This window comes from Pongo pygmaeus, chromosome 9 (assembly GCF_028885625.2).
Source record: "Pongo pygmaeus isolate AG05252 chromosome 9, NHGRI_mPonPyg2-v2.0_pri, whole genome shotgun sequence".
In the NCBI taxonomy this organism is placed as follows: Eukaryota; Metazoa; Chordata; class Mammalia; order Primates; family Hominidae; genus Pongo; species Pongo pygmaeus.
In genome coordinates, this window is record NC_072382.2 from 36,056,995 (window position 1) to 36,077,120 (window position 20,126).

The window sequence follows — 20,126 nt, forward strand, 5'->3', positions numbered from 1 at the left end:
AGCACAGAATAGAGCCAAGGGGAAATGACTCTATTTTAATTATAAGTAGAACATCAAAAGGAAATCCACTTATTTACTTTAGGAAGTAATTAAGAAGTTTGAAATGAGGGCCAAAATGATATATTTCTTTACTAAACTCTGGAACACCGGAACTATAGCACATCTCTTTGCAATTTAAATCTGATGATTTTAGAATTACTTGATATGGCTTCAGTAATCACACAGCATGTGCTACTATAGGATATAAGCTAAACATACATATCCATAGGTTGAAAAAGGTATTAAGAAAAATTTGTGGGCATAAGATGTCAAATTAATGGGAAATGAAATATGGCTGATATGGATACACAACTTTGAGATTAGCATCATGGTGGATAAGTTTTATTCTCTTCCAATTACATCTTGGATTCATTTTCAGATAATTGATGGCTGTGTGGATTATTTTATTATTCAAAATAGCATTTCCTTTATGAAAAATGTTTAATTTTTTCCCAGTAGTTAATAATTATATCTTACTTATTTGGTTTTTTGCTTGGTTTGCTATTATCACCAATAGCAGGAAATTACAGTGGTGAAGAAAATGATGAAAAAGATAATGAAATGAATGTAACAAGAATTAAAAAAAAAAAAATGCTGTCCTCTTGCTCCCGTTTGAACTGGCTGTTTTCTATGATCTCTATCCTGGGATCTCTCTTCACTATCAACCTGAGAATTATCATTCTGTCTCTCCTTTGTTGGATTTCTTTTCCCTGGTTCCCTAGTTTTCCTGTACCTCCTCTATTCTACTGTGTGCATATTTCAGTGGCTTCCCAAAAAAGAGAACATGGATGGTGAATATTTTGAAATCTTGGGAAATATTTTTTTCTTTCAAATATTAAAAGTATTGCTCCATTGATTTTTGTTGCTAGTGTTGCTGTTGAGAAGTCTGATATCAGACTGATTCATCGTCCTTTGTAGGTGACACAAAGGATGAAAACATTTAGAACCATCTCTTTATTGACAGTGTTCAAAATTTTTTTCAAGATGTGCTGGATACTCAGGATGTCTTTTCAGTTTGAAAAGTGTCATCCTTTTCTTTTGAGATGTTTTGTTGAACTATATATATTTCTGACAATATCCTTTTACTGTAGGGTTTCTGTTATTATTTTATGGAACTCCTACTTTTATATGTTGGATCTTACGAACTGAACTTCTAATTTTCTTATCTGGGAGATTTGCTTATCTTTACCTCCCAACCCAATGAATATTTTACTTCTCCTTGTACAGTCTGTGTTTTCTCTGAGTACTTTTTTTTTTGTTTGTTTTGTTTTGTTTTGTTTTGTTTTGCGGGGTGGGGCATTGCTTTTGTTTTATTTGATTTTGGTCTTTAATGTTACAGACTTACTTTAAATATGAGTTACTCCTCAATATTTAAAAGTGAAGAACAAAAATGTTGGTTGAAAAGTTGTGAGCATAGGTTTGTGTTATTGACAGATGGATTTCACTGGAGAGTGTTTTGACTAGTATTTTTCATTGGGGTTGGGTTCCTAATTATCAGTGTCTTTTCTCTGGAGTTAATCAATTTCACCACATAAAGTCTGCCAATTTGAGCAATGTACTAGCCAAGTGGAGAAGGGGGCTAAGAGTTTCACTTTCAATATGTAGATTTTCATTTAATTATCCTCTTTTCAGTAAGAGGTTTAGTCTCTCCAGAGAGCAAATCTCATGTCTACTCTTCTGATAGCAAAAGTATAGTTGCCTGACTGGTTGATGTGGGAAGGGTTCTGGATGTTTATCTGTTTTCTATATAGTCAACCTGTTTTCAGCCCAACTTTTAGATGTACCTGATATCTCAAATTTATGAGCCTTTTTGGGGTACTGCAATACAAGTAAAATTTACTTTTACTAGTTTAAGTTTTGACTTTTCTAGTCTGCTAAATCATTTACCACTTAATTATCTTCCCACCTTTCTGGTTCTCTTTTTTTGGAAAATATGTTAAGTGTCAATCTTTTAATATTAATAATAATTGATTCATAATTATTGATTTTTATAGATAAAAATGAATAATTCTAATATTTTCTTCCTATCCCAATTGTTTTGCCCAATTTCTTGGGGTTTATGCAGCATAATTTGTGCTATATAGTAATATAGTGTTATATATTATGACATATATATATGCTATGAATAATATAGTGTTAGCTTACTTCAACGAGAACAGAATACTTTTCCTCCGTTACCTAGAGGCGTCATATACTTACTGTAGGCAAAAGGACCACAGTTTTTTTCAAAGTGTGGTCCACAGAACACTTGCATCAGAATCGTCTGGCCTTTCTGTTAAAAATCAGACTCCTAGGCCCCACTTAAAGCCTATTGAGTTAAGAATTCTTGAGTGTGGGCCCTGGGAATCTGAATTTCAACAAATGTCTCCAAATGATTCCTAGCTACTCTAAAGTTTGAGAATTCTTATTCCAGTATTCTAAAACTTCGAACTTACTAATTGAGGGAAATCTTCATAGACTTCCTTTTTGCTTGTTCTCCTGTACTTCTCATGTAGTTTAAGAGAAAAAAATAACGTGTGAGACAGAATAAAAGAGGTTGGGGGAAATTAGATAACTAGTTGTTAGATTAGAATGAGTGTAGGAGTTCAGAAATCAGGAAATAGAAAACATCTACAAGTTGGCAGAAAAAGAGTGGTTATATGTAGCAAGTCTGGCTTAGGAAAAAAATACTCCCTTTATATTTTATATGTGAACATATTTCATTGTAATTACTTTTTCCTGTTATTACTGAAAAAACATGTAAGTATTGAGGGAATTACTCCTATATGGATGTCAAGGTATAGAAAAGCAATAGACTTTATCAGATGCCTTTAAGCCAGGAGAAATATATATTTCTATGATGTTTACCATTTATTAATAAAAAAACTTAACAAGCTTAAACAAAAAATTAAGAAAATTTTCAAGCTTAAGAAAGGCCCAATTCAACTGAAATAACACAATATAATGGTATGATTGCAGAATGTTCACACACAATTTAGTAACTATGGCAGCAGAGATTTTCCCAATAGTGTGGGTAAAATAATTTAGAGAGTATCTTAAGAGATTCAAAAAGGAGAATCTGGGGTAGCAAAATTTGATTAAGGATGCTCAACATGGATTCTGACAGAGGAGGTCATGCATGATTAGTATGTTGGAACTTCTTTGAAGAGCTTTTTATGAAATATGAAGAAAAGTCCATTGATATAACTTATTATTGTTATTTAAAAATTGGGCTAGTTTTTAAAATCAGAGATTAATATCTGATTAAAAACACAAAAGAAGAGTTTTAAAAATATGGAATTTGATAATATGGTTTATTCTTAAGATTCTATGAATAGTCAGTTGCCTTTTCATTATTTAATGTGAATTTCTATATACAATTGAGTTATTTTAGAATATTATAAGTAATTATTTATAGTCAGAGTTTTTTTAAATGAAATTCTAAAAAAAGCAAAAAGAAAAAAGAGTGTAGTTAATGGAAATAAAAACAAATGAGAATTATCAGTCTAAAGATTCATTTACTTTACTGATGGTAGTTAAGGATAGTCCTTAATATTATTTAGGAGCAGTTAAGACATTAACATGGCTGGGCGCGGGGGCTTATGCCTATAATTCCAGCACCTTGGGAGACCAAGGTGGGCGGATCACCTAAGGTCAGGAGTTCGAGATCAGCCTGGCCAACATGGTGAAACCCTGTCTCTACTAAAAATACAAAAATTAGCTGGGCATGGTGGCGGGCACCTGTAATCCAAGCTACTTGGGAGGCTGAGGCAGAAGAATCTCTTGAACCTTAGAGGCAGAGGCTGCAGTGAGCCAAGATCACGCCACTGCACTCCAGACTGGGCGACAGAGCACGACTCCATTTAAAAAAAAAAAAAAAAAAAGACATAAACATGATATTAAATTTGAAAGTTAAAATGTATTTCTGTGTTTTTTATTAAAATTATTTTATAGTTTTTATATGTACATTTTATATTTTAACATATTTTAATTGTTAAGAACATATAACAATAATGGTTACATTGAAGTGTTTATTAGATTAGTGTCCATGCATACCTTATCATTAAAGAATCTTTGATGAACTTTATCAAGTTTCTGAACATTAGAATCACAGGATTTTATGAAGTCTTCTAGTCAAGCTACTCAAAAAACTGAAACTTAGACAAGCTAACTGCCATATCCAAAGTGTATCAAGTGAAATAGCTAGTACTATAACCCATTTCTGATTTTTAAGAGCAATATTATTTATTATTCAAAACTTCTCTTAATATTACTTTTTCTTAAATTTTAATTCCTAATGTGTCCTGTCTTAAAAATGATTTAACATAACCATTATTTCCTACTTGGAGTAATTAGTATCAGACTGGCCATTCCATTCTATACAACTGAAAAACTGGACAAAATATGTGACAACAATTTTTAGGTATTAGACAACAGGACGCATCAGCTGTAATGCCTAAGAGAAGGGGAAAAGTTGAAGTGAGTCCTAAAGTTCACTATGTCTTTGTACCTGGAGGCAATTTATGGATCGTAGTAGAGAGAGAGAGAGGGAGGGAGGGAAAGAGTGAGAGAGAGAGAGAAGAGAGAATCTAAGAAAAGCACAGTGTTTCCCATAAACTGAAAAGAAAGACATCAAAGTTCTAGGTAGCTGAAATTTGCAGGGCAATACCATAAGAGGGAGCTATTTGTAGAATAGTTCTCAAATTTTGTGTAAGCATCCCCTCATGTCTTTGGCTGACTATTAAGTTGCTTATGCATAGGGTGAACTCCACAAGGCCTGACACAAACAACTGCCAGGAAAAGAACAGCTAATTAGGATGTAAAAGGGAAACAAGTATGGGAGTATGTGCAGGGTAAGGATGCATTTGCATTTTGACCAGTTGGAGAGGAGAGGTCTTGTTGAACTTGTTAAACAAATTGATGAAGATTCCAGTAAAGGTAATTTATATCCAGAAGAAAAGTTGGTCAATAGAAACAGACCCCAAAATAGAGTTAACAGAAAAAGACATTTAAACAGTGATTATAAATATGTTCACGTATTAAAAAAAAACATGAATATAATGCGAAGAGAACTGGAAACTTAAAATAGAACCAATGGAACTTCTAGTTCTAAAAAATACAATATCTTAACTGTAAAAAAACAAACAAAAAAAACAAAACCTGGGTTTAACAGCAGGTTAGATATTAGAGGAGAAAAGATCTGTGAACTACAAGACAGGGCAATAAAGCTATCCAAACTGCAGTGTAGAGAAGCAGAAGGAAAAGGCTGAAAACAAGGACTGAGTGTCAGTAACTTGTGGGATTGTATCAGTGAGTCTAATAGACGTATAATTGGAGCCCTAGAAAGACTGAGAAGGCTGTGAATATTTGAAGTAATAACGGCCAGAATTTTTCCTGAGTTCATGGTTCATGGAAAACAACTCACGTATCTAAGAAGCTCAATGCACCTCTAGCAGAAAGATAGATTAAGGACATAAATCACATTGCTGTAAACAGTGATAAATAGAAAAGCTTAAAAGCAACCAGAGGGGAGGAAACACATTACAGGGATACATATGTAAGAATAAAAGCTGACTTCTCTTTAGAAATAATGCAAGACAGAAGATAGCAGATATCTTTAAAGTGTGGAGAGAGATAATATGCTTAAAGCGCTGAAAGAAAAAACTGGTTATCTTATTATTTTATATTACAGTGAAAATATCTTAAAAAAATCTTTGAAATAAAAGCATTCTCAGGCAAACGGCATATGAAGCACATGTGTCCAGCAGACCTAAACTATGAGAAATATTAAAGGATATTTTTCACTGGAAGAAAATGATACCGGAAACAAATTTGGGTATGCACAAAGAAATTATTTTAAATGTACCTGGTACATTCACTTTTATAGACCCTTTGCTGCTTATTGAGCCATTCCCACTACATTTAAAAGGATTAAAATTATTTTAAGTATGTTTCCTGGCTCCAAAAGAATTAAATTAGAAATAAATAAACAAATATATCAGGTCACTCACTCTCCAGCTGTGGAGAGTTGTTTAATGTAGACATTAAACTCCCTTTCATATATTTATCTTAATCGATTATATTTAATATTATATATATTGTCCCTTAATAGACATTATATATATTATCTTTGATAGACATTAAACTCCCTTTCATATATACACCTATCCTATTAATCTTGTCCTTCTAGATATAGAACTCTAATACAACATAAATTACCAAAACTGAGACAGAAGAAAATTTGTATCTCAAAATCTCTGTATGTATTAAATAAATCAAATTTATAATTAAAAACTTTTCAAAAAACAAAATTCCAAGACCAAATGATCTCATTGTTGAATTTTATCAACCTTTCATGAGAAAATAGTATCAGTTGTACACAAACCTTTTAGAAAATAGAGAAAACAGGAAAACTTCCCCTCTCACATGATGAGACTAGCATTATGAAGACATTACTAGAAAAGAAAATTCATACCAACATCCTCCTAATCATAGATGCAAAATTCCTTCATAAAGTATTAACAAATCAAATCCAACAATACATCATGATCAAGTGAGTTTTATCCCAGGAATGCAAAGTTGGTGTATTAGTCTGTTTTCATGCTGCTGATAAAGACATACCTGAGACTGGGCAATTTACAAAAGAAAGAGATTTATTGGACTTACAGTTCCACATGACTGAGGAAGCCTCATAATCATTGTGGAAGGCAAATGGCACGTCTCACATGGTGGTGGCAAGAGAGAGAACGAAAGCCGAGCAAAACAGTTTCCCCTTATCGAACCATCAGGTCTTGTGAGACTTATTCACAACCACAAGAACAGTATGGGCGAAACTGCCCGCGTGATTCAATTATCTCCCACTGTGTCCCTCCCACAAAATGGAATTATGGGAGTACAATTCAAGATGAGATATGGGTGGGGACACAGAGCCAAACCATATCAGTTGGTTTAACAACAGACAATGTAGTTGACCGCCTTAAGAGAATATGGAAAAAGCCATATGCTCATTTCAGTAGCTATTGGAGAGGAATTTGACAAAATTTAATATTCACTTATTAAAAAAACAAAAAAAAATTTTCATAGCTAACTTGAAATAGAAGGGAATTTCTTCAATCTGGTCAAGAATGTCTACTAAACACTGATTTAACTGCATACCTAATGATGAAAGACTGAACTGTTTTCCTCTAAGATCAGGATCAAGGCAAAGATGTCCTCTCTTTTCATTTCAGCTTAACATGCTATTGGGGGCCCTACCCTGTGATAAGGCAAGAAAAAAGCAGTAAAAAGGGCATAAATTTGAAAGGAAGAAATAAAAACTATTTTATTTATAGACAATGTGATAAGAACATCAAATACCTTAAAGGACCTATATAAAAGCTAGTAGAACTAAGGAATACATTCAGCAAATTTGGAGGATACAAGGTCAGTTAAATTCTATATGCTAGTGACAATTAGAAAATGAAATTTAAGGAGAGTGGGACGTCTAGCTTCAGAGCGGGAACCTTCGTTGTGACGAAAAAGGGAATTAAATATGGGTGATGTTGAGAAAGGCAAGAAGAGTTTTTGTTCAGAAGTGTGCCCAGTGCCACACCATGGAAAAGGGAGGCAAGCACAAGACTGGGCCTAATCTCCATGGTCTCTTCAGGCAGAAGACAGGTCAGGCCATTGTATTCACTTACACAGATGCCAGTAAAAACAAAGGCATCACCTGGGGAGAGGATACACTGATGAAGTATTTGGAGAGTCCCAAGAAGTACATCCCTAGAATAAAAATGATCTTTGCCGGCATTAAGAAGAAGGCAGAAAGGGAAGACTTGTTAGCTTGTCTTAAAAAAGCTACTAAATGAGTAATAATTTGCCACTGCCTTATTTATTACAAAACAGAAATGTCTCATGACTTTTTTATGTGTACCATACTTTAATAGATTTCATACACCAGAATTCAGGTCATGAATAACTGACAGAATATTTTGTTGGGCAGTCCTGATTTAAAACTAAGACTAGCTTCTGGTTAAATGAATATGTTCAGTTTTTGAATTTTAATAGTAATTCCAATTCAGTAAATGCTATCACTGTTTACCCCTTCTAAAGCTATGATTAGACTTCATTAATAATGTTCACCTTTTCACAAAGATGGTGAGTGCCATCTTAAAACTTACTGGTGATTGGTTTTATATTTAGATTTATATAACTGGTTATGTGAATATATTTAAATACTGGGGAAATTCCTTCACTGTCTCAGAACCAAGCAAGATTCACCTGTGTTTTGTGTTCATTTGCCTCTTAAAGGCAAGGGTTGAAGATAGATAAGGTAGCAACGTCTACTTTATATTTTTGGCCCTAACTATGCCAATCTAATTACAATTCCCTGTATTTAAAATGGTTCCTTTTACTTACTGAAAGGAATTTTAGTGTGGTTTATGTGTAATATATCAAAGGTTATTTAACACTTCTCACATTTTATAGATGATCTATAAGGTCATATGCTTCTAAAATAGCAAGTTTTTTATGTTTAAATTGAGTTTATTTTAGGCAGGCAAAATTGATTTAATGTTTGAGAAATAATTTTATGTAATTCCTATTACATAATAAAAAATTACAGATAACCTTTTATTATTATTATTATTTTAATTTATTATACTTTAAGTTCTGGGATACATGTGCAGAACGTTCAGGTTTATTACTTAGGTATACACGTGCCATGGTGGTTTGCTGCGCCCATCAACCCGTCATCTACATTAGGTATTTCTCCTGATGTTATCCCTCCCCTAGCCCCCCAGCCCCTGACAGGCTGTGGTATGTGATGTTCCCCTCCCTGTGTCCATGTGTTCTCATTGTTCAGCTCTCACCTATGAGTGAGAACATGTGGTGTTTGGTTTTCTGTTCTTGTGTTAGTTTTCTGAGAATGATGGTTTCATCCATGTCCCTGCAAAGGACATGAACTCATCCTTTTTTATGGCTGCATAGTGTTCCATGGTGTATATGTGCCACATTTTCTCTATCCAGTCTATCATTGATGAGCATTCGGGTTGGCTTCAAGTCTTCGCCATTGTGAACAGTGCCACAATAAACATACATGTGCATGTGTCTTATAAACTTCCTTCTTAAATTCTTTACAATCTAAGTCAAACTAAGTGATAATTTAGGATTGTCTTTAAACAGCCATTCAGAAACATAAAACTGTATAACTGCTGTGTATTTGTGATCGGGAATAGTGCTTTTGCCAACTTAAAAGGATTAAAATAGAGGAGATATACACACAAAAAAATAAAAAAAGAAAATGAAATGTAAAAATCCAATACCACAACACTCAAACACATGAAATACTTAACTATTCATTTAACACAATATGTGCAAGACTTATACAGTGAAAACAACAAATAATTGCTGAGAGAAATGAAAGAAGGCCCAAGAGATATACTATGTTCATGGACTGGAAACTTCAAAATTATTATGATGCCAATTTCCTGCAAATTGATCTATATAGTCAACACAATACTCACCAAAATTCAACCAGTCTTTTCTTTGAGGAAAGGGGCATAAATTGGCAAGACATTTCTAAAATATATGTGGAAATGCTAGAAATGCAAAGGAATTAGATAGCCAAATCAGTTTTAAACAAGAACGAATTTGGAGGATTTATACTACCTGATTTCTTTTAAAAAGTTGTATTTTAGTATTTATTTATTATTATTGCTATTTATTTTTTAAATTGACAAATAAAAATTGTATATATTTATGGTATACTACATGATGATTTGAAATATGCCTACATTGTGGAATGGAGAAACCAAGCTGATTAACAGTTGAATTACTTTAGATACTTATCTTTTTTTGTCATAAAAATACATAAAATCTACTTTCTAGGCAATTTTCAAGTATATAATATACTGTTATTAACTATAGTCACCATGATATACAATCATTCTCTTGAACTCATACCTCCTGTCTGACTGAAATTTTGTGTACTTTAGCCAATATCTTCCCAGTCCTCCCACTCCCCCTGCAGTCTCCTGTAATCACCATTCTACTCTCTGCTTCTGTGAGTTTGACTTTTTTAGTTTTCACATATAAGTGAAATCATGTGGTATTTGTGTTTCTGTGCCTGGCTTATTTCACTTAACATAATGCCCTCCAGGTTCATCCATGTTGCTGCAAATGACAAGAGTTTCTCCTTTTTAAAGGCGGAATAGTATTCCATTTACACTACCTGTTTTCAACATCTATTATAAAGCTAAAATAATCAAAATAGGATGTTATGGGAATACGAATACACATAAAGAGCAAAGAAACAAAATGGAGAGTTCAGAAATAGACCCACACATACGTGGGTAAATCATTCTTGATAGAGTGATTCAATGGGGAAAAAGACAGTGTTTTTGATAAATATTGCTGAAACAATTGGATATTTCTGTGTGATAAGAACTTACCTCACAACCATTCATGAAAATTGATTTAAATTGATCGCAGATCTTATTATAAAGAACAAAACTATACTAATTCTCGGAAAAAACGTGGGAGAAAACCTTTGCAACCTTGGGTAGGTAAATATTTCTTAGGACACGAAAAATATGAACAAAAATTGATTATACTTTGTCTGAATCAAAAAACTTTTGCTCTTGTAAATACAGCATTATAAAAATGAAAAGGCAAGCCACAGAATGAGAGAAAATATCCAGAAAACACGTATTTAACAAAAAACTTTGGTTCAGAATATATAAACACTTCTGAAACCTCAACAGTAAGAAAACAAACAACTCAATACAAAAATAGGTCAAAAGATGTGAATGAGGCATTTTACTAAGAAGACATAGAAATCAACCATTAGCACATGAAAAGATGCTCAATATTATTAATCATCAAGGAAATGCAATTAAATCCATGGAGTTACCACTATACACACATTAGAATGACTAATATTTAAAAGACTGACAATACCAAGTGGGTGAAAATGTGGAGAAATGGCAAATCTTGTATTTAGCTGATAAGAATGCAAAATGATACAGCCACTTGGCAAAACAGTTTGATACTTTCATATAAAGTTAAGCTTACACTTAAAACAATCCTGCAATCTCATTTTTAGATATATACCAAGATAAATAACATATGTCAACACAAAAACTTCTAAGTGAATGTTCATAGTTGTTTTATTTGCAATTAGCCAAACTACAGACAGTAAAAAAGTCCATATACTTGTGAATGGATAAAAGATTATGATATATTTATGTCAAGGACTATTTTTCAACAATAAAAAGGAACGAGCATTGTGGTAAATGAATGAAACCAGGTACAAAATATTATGTGCCATGAAATTGTAGAACAGACAAACAATTCTCTAATGAAAAAAAAACAGATTATTGGTGACTTAGGTCCAGGAGTATTGAGTTATAATTGGAAAAGAACATGAGGAATTTTGGAAGGTGGTGGGAATATTCTATATATTCACTGTGGTAGTTACACACGGATATACATTGTTTTACCTGCATCAACTGCACCTACTTAAAATAGGTACAGTTTATTTCATGTACATTATAAACCAATAGAGTAGATTTTAAAAACAAACAAAAATAATAATATGATTAGAATTGTAATCTGGTTCATTTAATTATTCTTAAGAAAATTTCCTCTGGTTATCTACTTCTCATTCACATTCTAAAAATAAAATACCAAAACACCACAGAACACAAATTCATGAGAAATAGTTGCCTTTTCAAATCATATTTATGTTCATTACTAGTGCAAGCAAATAACTAGATTTGGTGTGCATTCTTTCACTTATCTTTATGAGAATAAGACAAATAACAGGCCAGCATATTTAGCTCTAGGATTTTATTCAGAAAAGTACCTTTAAGGTACTTAATAAGATGGGTACAAATTTAGCCCAATCTTCTGGCATTTTCTGGTTAACATAATGATAATAATTTTGATTATAAGTCATTTTTGTAAAACGTTGGCCTGAGCAGAGACTTATGCCATGGCATTTTATTACATTTTAATTCTTTGAAAATTCATAAACTATTTGACAGCCTTTCAGTTAGCAAAAAAAAAAAATTCTGTAAAAACAGATTCCCTTTCTCAAAATAATCATAATAAATGGTAGTTCTCTTCTACTGAGCAAGTACAATTAATTGCCAAAGGTGAAGTATTTTTAGTAATCCAAATGATTAGTTTCACAATTATCCATTCATTTTCATAATTTTCAGCTTGATAAATTTCATCTAAAATTATTCCCTAGATTTTTAATTAAATGGTTTGCTTTTTAGGTTTATATAGTGAATACTGTTGTAATCTATTTGGTATACAAATACTCACTGAATTAGCTGAATAGATTTTCATCATTTGAGGAACATGGGACAAAAAAATGTATTTTTCTGTCAGTTAGGATGACTTTAGCTGCAAATAACAGATTCCCGATTCAAACAGACTTAAGCAAAAAGGAAGCAAGAAATCCAGAGGTAGGGCAGCACCAAGCATAGTATGACAGAATTCCAGCTGTGATCGCTACAGTTTTCTGGAGTTTCTACTCTTTCATATGTTGGTAACAAGATGGCTGCACAGCCAGGTATAACTATATACAGAGGCACAAAAGGACCATCTCTTCTCTATGAATGATTAAGCCTTTCCCAGAAGCCCCTGCTTATGTCTTACTGGCCAGAACTGGGTTATGTGTCCATCTTAAGCCATTCACTGACAAGGGGTGTGAGACTACAATAGGTAATTTAGACACATCAAGATAATTGTAGGCTGGGCACAGTGGCTCTTTGGGAGGCCGACGAAGGTGGAACACCTGAGGTCAAGAGTTCAAGACCAGCCTGACCAACATGGAGAAACCCTGTCTCTACTAAAAATACAAAATTAGCTGGGTGTGGTGGTGCACACCTGTAATCCCAGCTATTCGGGAGGCTGAGGCAGGAGAATCACTTGAACCCGGGAGGCAGAGGTTGCAGTGAGCCGAGATCAAGCCATTGCACTCCAGCCTAGGCAACAAGAGCAAAACTCTGTCTCAAAAAAACAGAAAAGCAAACAACAACAACAACAACAGAAAGATAATTGTAGTCTTCCTTGAGTCAAAAGGGAGAAGATTGTATACCTAAACAAAATCAGTATAGTAAGGATGAGGGTGGAGAATGGATATTGGATAGGTAGCCAACAGTGTTACTACACACGTGAAGAGGTTTTCTTATTTTATTTCCTAGGACTTGCAAAAAGTCAGTGCTCTGGTACTAAAAAGAATTGGTTTATTTGAAAAAAATTCTTCTGGAATTATGCATACTTTACAGCATAATTTTATAAAAGCAGTCAGAATTTTTTGCTAGCTTATCAGAATCTTGATCAAAAGATATTTATACTAAAATGAGTTTAAATTAGAAATAATATATATTAACTCTTTTACTCATTAATTCAAAATATTTTTTGACTACTAATGTCTGCCAAGTACCTGGATATGGTGGTGAGCAAAACCAACCATGGCCTTGTTCTCATGGAACTTTTAGTCTAGTGGTGGACAAAGAGATTTGTAAAATAAAGCCGGGTGTGGTGGCTCACACCTGTAATCCCAGCACTTTGGGAGGCTTAAGCAGGTGGATCATGAGGTCAGGAGTTCAAGACCAGCCTGGCAAACATAGTGAAACCCTATCTCTACTAAAAATACAAAATTAGCTTAGCATGGTGGCATATGCCTGTAGTCCCAGCTACTTGGGAGACTGAGGCAGGAGAATCACTTGAATCTGGGAGGCAGATGTTTCAGTGAGCAGAGACCGTGCCATTGCACTCCAGCCTGGCTGACAGAGTGAGACTCTGTCTCAAAAAAAAAAAAAAAAAGACATTTGTGAAATGATCATATCATTAAATGTGTGTGGAGTAGGTGGCATAAGGAAGGCTTCTTTCCTTTCCTGTGAGGCTACTCTCCCCTTTCATATGCTGACCTTTCAATTCCTGGAATACATCCTGCTTGCTCTGCCATGGAGCCTTTTCATATGCTGTGTTCTCTGAAATAGTTCCCCACTCTCAATATCCTCCACTTGTTTCCAGATAAATCCAGTTTATCTTTTCTCAGAAGCCTTCCTTATGCCACCTACTCCACATTTAATGATATGATCATTTTATAAATGTCTTTGTCCAGCACTAGACTGAAAGCTCCATGAGAGCAAGAACCTGGCTGGTTTTACTCACTGCCAAATCCAGGCACTTGGAAGATAGTAGTAGTCAATAATATTTTGAATTGATGAATAAAAGAAACATATCAATTTGGGAGTTGTCAGTATGTAAATGGAAGATGAAATGTTGGGGTACCATTTAGACTGCCTTAAGAGAGGGGCAGAAAGAAGGCTAGGACTTATCTTGATAAGCCCCAGTGAATGAATATGCATGATCCTATGAAGAAGACCAGAAAGCAGGAGAAAAAATAGTGGATTCTTGTATCTCAGGATTTGTTCATGCTTGATATGGTTTGGTTGTGTCCCCACCCAAATCTCATCTTTAATTCCCACATGTTGTGGGAGGGACCCCGGTGGGAGGTAATTGAGTCATGGGGGTGGGTCTTTCACATGCTATTCTCATGATAGTTAGTCTCATGCAATCTGATGGTTTTATAAGGAGGAGTTTCCCTGCACAAGCTCTCTCTCTGCCTGCTGCCATCCATGTAAGACATGACTTGCTCCAATTTGCCTTCTACCATGAGTGTGAAGCCTCCCAGCCATATGGAACTGTAAGCCCACTAAACCTCTTTTTTTTATAAATTGCCCACTCTTGGGTATGTCTTTCTCAGCAGCGTGACATGGACTAATACAGTAAATTGGTACCAAGAGTGGGGTGCTGCTGTAGATACCTGAAAATGTGGAAGCGACTTTCGAACTGAGTAACAGTTAGGGGTTGAAAGAGTTTGGAGAGCTCAAAAGAAGATAGGACAAAATTGGAAAGTTTGGAGCTCCCTAGAAACTTGTTGAATGGCTTTGACCAAAATGCTGATACCGATATGGACAATGAAGTCCAGGTTGAGGTGGTCTCAAATGGAGATAAGGAACTTGTTGGGAACTGGAGCAAAGGTGACTTGTTATATTTTAGCAAAAAGACTTCTGGTATGGTGCCCCTGCCCTAGAGATTTGTGGAACTTTGAACTTGAGAGAGACGATTTAGGGTATCTGGTGGAAGAAATTTCTAAGCAGCAAAGCATTCAAGATGTGACTTGGGTACCTTTAAAAGCATTCAGTTTTATAAAGGAAGCAGAGCATAAAAGTTTGGAAAATTTGCAGCCTAACAATTCAATAGAAAACAAAATCCCATTTTCTGAGGAGAAATTCAATCCGGCTGCAGAAATTTGTATAAATAATGAGGAGCTGAATGTTAATCCCCAAGACAATGGGGAAAATGTCTCCAGGGCATGTCAGAGGTCTTCACAACAATGCCTCCCATCACAAGCCTGGAGGCCTAGGAGGAAAAAATGGTTTCGTGGGCCGGGGCCAGGGTCCCATACTACATTGCAGTCTAGGGACTTGGGCACCAAGTCCTGCATCCCAGCTGCTCCAGCCATGGCTGAAAGGGGCCAATGTAGAGTTCAGGCCATGGCTTCAGAGAGTGCAAGCCCCAAGCCTTAGCAGCTTGTGAGTCCCTACACAGAGTTCCTACTGGGGCACTGCCTAGTGGACCTGTGAGAAGAAGGCCACCATCCTCTAGACCTCAGTATGGTAGATCCACTGACAACTTGCACCAGGCATCTGGAAATGCTTCAGACATTCAACACCAGCCCATGAAAGCAGCCAGGAGGGAGGCTGTGCCCTGCAAAGCTGCAGGAGTAGAACTGCCCAAGACCATGGGAACCCACTTCTTGCATCAGCATGACCTGTATGTGAGACATGGAGTCAAAGGAGATCATTTTGGAGTTTTAAGATTTGACCACCCTGTTGGATTTTAGACTTGCATGGGGCCTGCAGCCCATTTGTTTTCGCCAATTTCTCCCATTTGGAACAGCTGTATTTATCCAATGCCTGTACCCCCATTTTATCTAGAAAGTAATTAACTTGCTTTTTATTTTAATTTACTGGCTCATAGGTGGAAGGGACTTTCTTTGTCTCAGATGAAACTTTGGACTGTGGACTTTTGAGTTAATGCTAAAATGAATTAAGACTTTGGGGGACTGTTGGGAAGGCATCATTGGTTTCAAAATGTGAAGACATGAGATTTGGGAGGGGTGCATGAGATTTGAGAGGTGAAATGATATGGTTTGGCTATGTCCCCACCCAAATCTCATATTGAATTTCCATATGTTGTGGGAGGGACCTGGTGGGAGGTAATTGAGTCATGGTGGCAGGTCTTTCCCGTGCTGTTCTTGTGATAGTGAAAACGTCTTATCAGGTCTGGTGGTTTTTTTTTTTTTTAGATGGAGTCTCACCCTGTCAACAAGGCTGGAGTGCAATGGCATGATCTTGGCTCACTTGCAGCCTCTGCCTGCTGGGTTCAAGTGATTCTCCCACCTCAGCCTCCTGAGTAGCTGGGATTACAGGTGCCCGCCACCACACCCAGCTAATTTTTGTATTTTTAGTAGAGATGGGGAATCAACCATGTTGGCCAGGCTGGTCTCAAACTCCTGACCTCGTGATCTGCCTGCCTTGGCCTCCCAAAGTGCTGGGATTACAGGCATGAGCTACCATGCCTGGCCTGAGGTCTGATGGTTTTATAAGGAGAAGTTTCCCTGCAGAAGCTCTCTCTCTGCCTGCTGCCATCCATGTAAGATGTGACTTGCTCTTCCTTGCCTTCCACCATTATTGTGAGGCCTCCCCAGCCATGTGGAACTGTAAGTCCACTAAACCTCTTTCTTTTGTAAATTGCCCAGTCTCGGGTATGTCTTTATCAGCAGCATGATAATGGAGTAATACAATGCTCATACAAGTAAGAATTTTAAAATGTCCTTTGAATTTGTCAATATAGTAGTAATTGGTAATCATTGTGAGAATTATTTCAGTAAAATGATGGTTAAAAAGCCAAACTGGAACAGGCTGAGAATGAATGGGAGAAAGGAAAAGAAACAGAGAGCATGGACAAATCTAAGACATTTAGCTGTAAAGTTGAGGAGTAGCTAGAGGGAGATATCAGGTAGGTATGGGGAGATTTAATTTTCAAGATAGAAAAGACTACATTTCAATATCAGTGGTAACAGTCTAGTTGAGAAGCAGTAGATGAATATACGTGAGAGAGAAGAAATGATGGATAATATAAACTGCTTTAAAAGCTGAGAGCATACATAATTGAAAGCATAAGTGGAATATTGGCCTTAGATAGGAGCAGGAACTCTTGTAATATAACTAGAAGGAAAAAGAGTGGATGGCTGTAGAAATAAGTAGGCTTATAGCTTTGATAGCAGTAAGATGAGGCTTCAAATTTCTCTCTGACATAGGAGATCATGTCATCTGCTGAAAATGAAGAGGCAATTAGGGAAGGAAAGGCTAGGTGGAAGTAAGCAGATTAGAGATGGTTGGAAATACTCTGTGGAAAGTGGGAGAGAAATTTGACCAAAGAAATGAAATAGAAGTGGCTGGGCAGTACTGAGGGACCATGGAAGTTGGTGATCATGAATGATAGTAATGTTGATATGTTCAGTTGTGTGACTTTGTCCAGCAGCACCAGGCCTCTCAGTGTGCACACAGAGTGGAAAGTGAAGGTCGCCCAGAGTTAGGATTTTGCAAGCTATGTGTGGTAAAAGTTATCTAAGAATGAGGAAGAATGACTAGAGTTAGAGAAGATGATATGCTTGAACATCAAGATCCTGGGTGCTGGGGACAGCGCTTGTTTGTTTTTGCTCAATAAGAGGGTTGGGGAGAAATTATCTTGAAATAGCATTGTAACACCACTTTCCAAACTTGAGATTGTGTGATAGGAGAAAATAAATTCTCACCACTTGAGAGGGCTTTGAAGAAGTTAGTGACCTCAGGGGAAAGCCTAGTTTCTTTTAAAAGAGGTTGTGGATCTAGTCAAATTTGTTGATCAGGGGAGATGTTTTCAGAGTACACAATGGAAGAGTTTTAGAAATGAATAAAGGAGTTCAGGCTAATTTATACAGAACAGGAAAATATAGAGCTTCATGTGAATGTTGATGCAAAACTTTTTCCATAAAAGGCAAACAAAATAATTTTGGTTTTGCAAGCCATAAGGTCTCTGTGGCAACTATCTCAGCCTTGCTGTTATAGCATGAAAGCAGCCATAGAAAATATGTAAATGATCAAGTGCGGCTGTTTTACAAGAAAACTTTATGTACAGTACTTAAATTTGAATTTCATGTTTAAATCTATCACAAAGTATGATTCATCTTTTGATTTCTGTTTTAGGAATTCAAAATGTACAAGCCATTCTTAGCCTGTAGGCCACACAGAAACAGGCTATGGACTGGAATTGGCCTTTGGACTGTAGTTTGCTAACTCCTACAGTAAAGAATCTTTTGAGGAGAGTGTGTTGGGGAAGTGTAAGTTGGGGCTTATGCTTCCAGGCATTATTAACTCATAGAACCATATTAAAAGGTTTCATGGTTCTCTGTCTTTGAGGAGAACTGACATTTTTGGGTCTAATGGCTTATTAACCTCATTCATATGACCTCCGGTGATGTTGGTCTAAGTATACTCTCTCATCTGAACTGAAGTAGTGGCAACCCAGAGGTTCTGGCCATTCCAGGAGCTGCAAACTCTGTACTAGATATGTCTGGAGGTGGAGATGACTCCCAGATCTGTAAACAAGTAGATTAAACTGAAAACATTGTGGAATATTTTTTCCAAGGTGCTTTTCAAGAAGATTCTGGTTTTACAGCATGATGATGTAAAATTTTAGTATCAGAAGAGTTTCTAAAATTTAAGCTGTATGGAATTAACAGGCCAGGTGCAGTGGTTCATGCCTGTAATCCCAGCACTTAGGGAGGCTGAGGCAGGAGGATCAGTTGAGACCAGGGGGCTTGAGACCAGCCTGGGCAACATAGCTAGGCCCCATCTCTACAAAAATTAAAAAATTAGCTGGGTGTCATGTGGTACACCTGTTGTCTCACCTGCTTGGAGGGCTGAAGACCTGGTAGGATTGCCTGAGCCTGGGAAGTTGAGGATGCAGTGAGGTGTGATCATGCCACTGCACTCCAGCCTGGGTGACAGAGCAAGACTCTGTCTCAAAGAAAAAAAAAAAAAAAAAGGAATTAACAAAATGTGAATTTGTAAAAGTAATATTTTAACAAGCTTAACAGGTACAGATTAGTGGAAATGCTATTTTAATTAACCTTAATATTACAGCAAGATGACACCATAATGTACTTTTCAATTGTAAATTATAAGAATGACCTTACAAGTAGAAGCTTCATTTCAGGGCTTTTAACAGAAACTTATAGTGATACTAATTCATACCACTGATAATCTACTCTGAGAAAATGATTACTGAAGGCTGGCATTGCTTAAACACTGCAAAGATTTTTCATTCTTCAAGTAGGAAGGAATGACAGTGTTGTTCATACATTATTAAATGTTAGTGTTTGATTTTCTAATGCCAGTTTTAAAACTCATTTAACTCTTAAAACTTGCAAAAAGGTTTGGTTTGCACAGACATTTTTACTGATGTTTTAGCTCAATGAAAAGGGGAATCTTTGAGTTAGAAAGTGTTGTAACCAGTCAGAATGTCTATTATGAAAAAGTCAAAAAAACAACAGATACTGGCAAGGCTGTGGAGAAAAGGAATGCTTATACACTGTTGGTGAGAATGTAAATTAGTTCAGCTACTGTGGAAAGCAGTAAGGAGTTTTCTCAAAGAACTCAGAACTACCATTTGACCCAGCAATCCCATTACTGGTTATTTATATCCAAAAGAAAAATCATTCTGCCAAAATGATGCATGTACTCGTATGTTCATCACAGCACTGTTCTGAATAGCAAAGATATGGAATCAAGCTAGGTGCCCATCAGCAGTGGATTGGATAAAGAAAATGTGGTACATATGCACCATGGAATACTATGCAGCCATAAAAAAGAATGAAAGTATGTCCTTTGCAGCAACATGGATGCAGCTGGACACCCATTATCCTAAGCAAATTAATGCAGGAACAGAAAACCAAATACCACACGTTCTCACTTATAAGTGGGATCTAAACATTG

General features: G+C 35.9%; 1 protein-coding gene and 1 pseudogene across 5 annotated transcripts in view; both read left to right on the plus strand.

The window, feature by feature from the left end:
* DCDC1 (doublecortin domain containing 1) overlaps nucleotides 1-20,126 on the plus strand; it is a 515,544-nt gene that overhangs the window by 72,270 nt on the left and 423,148 nt on the right. The gene's annotated exons all lie outside the window — the stretch shown is intronic.
* LOC129008962 (cytochrome c-like) lies at nucleotides 7,550-7,865 on the plus strand (annotated as a pseudogene).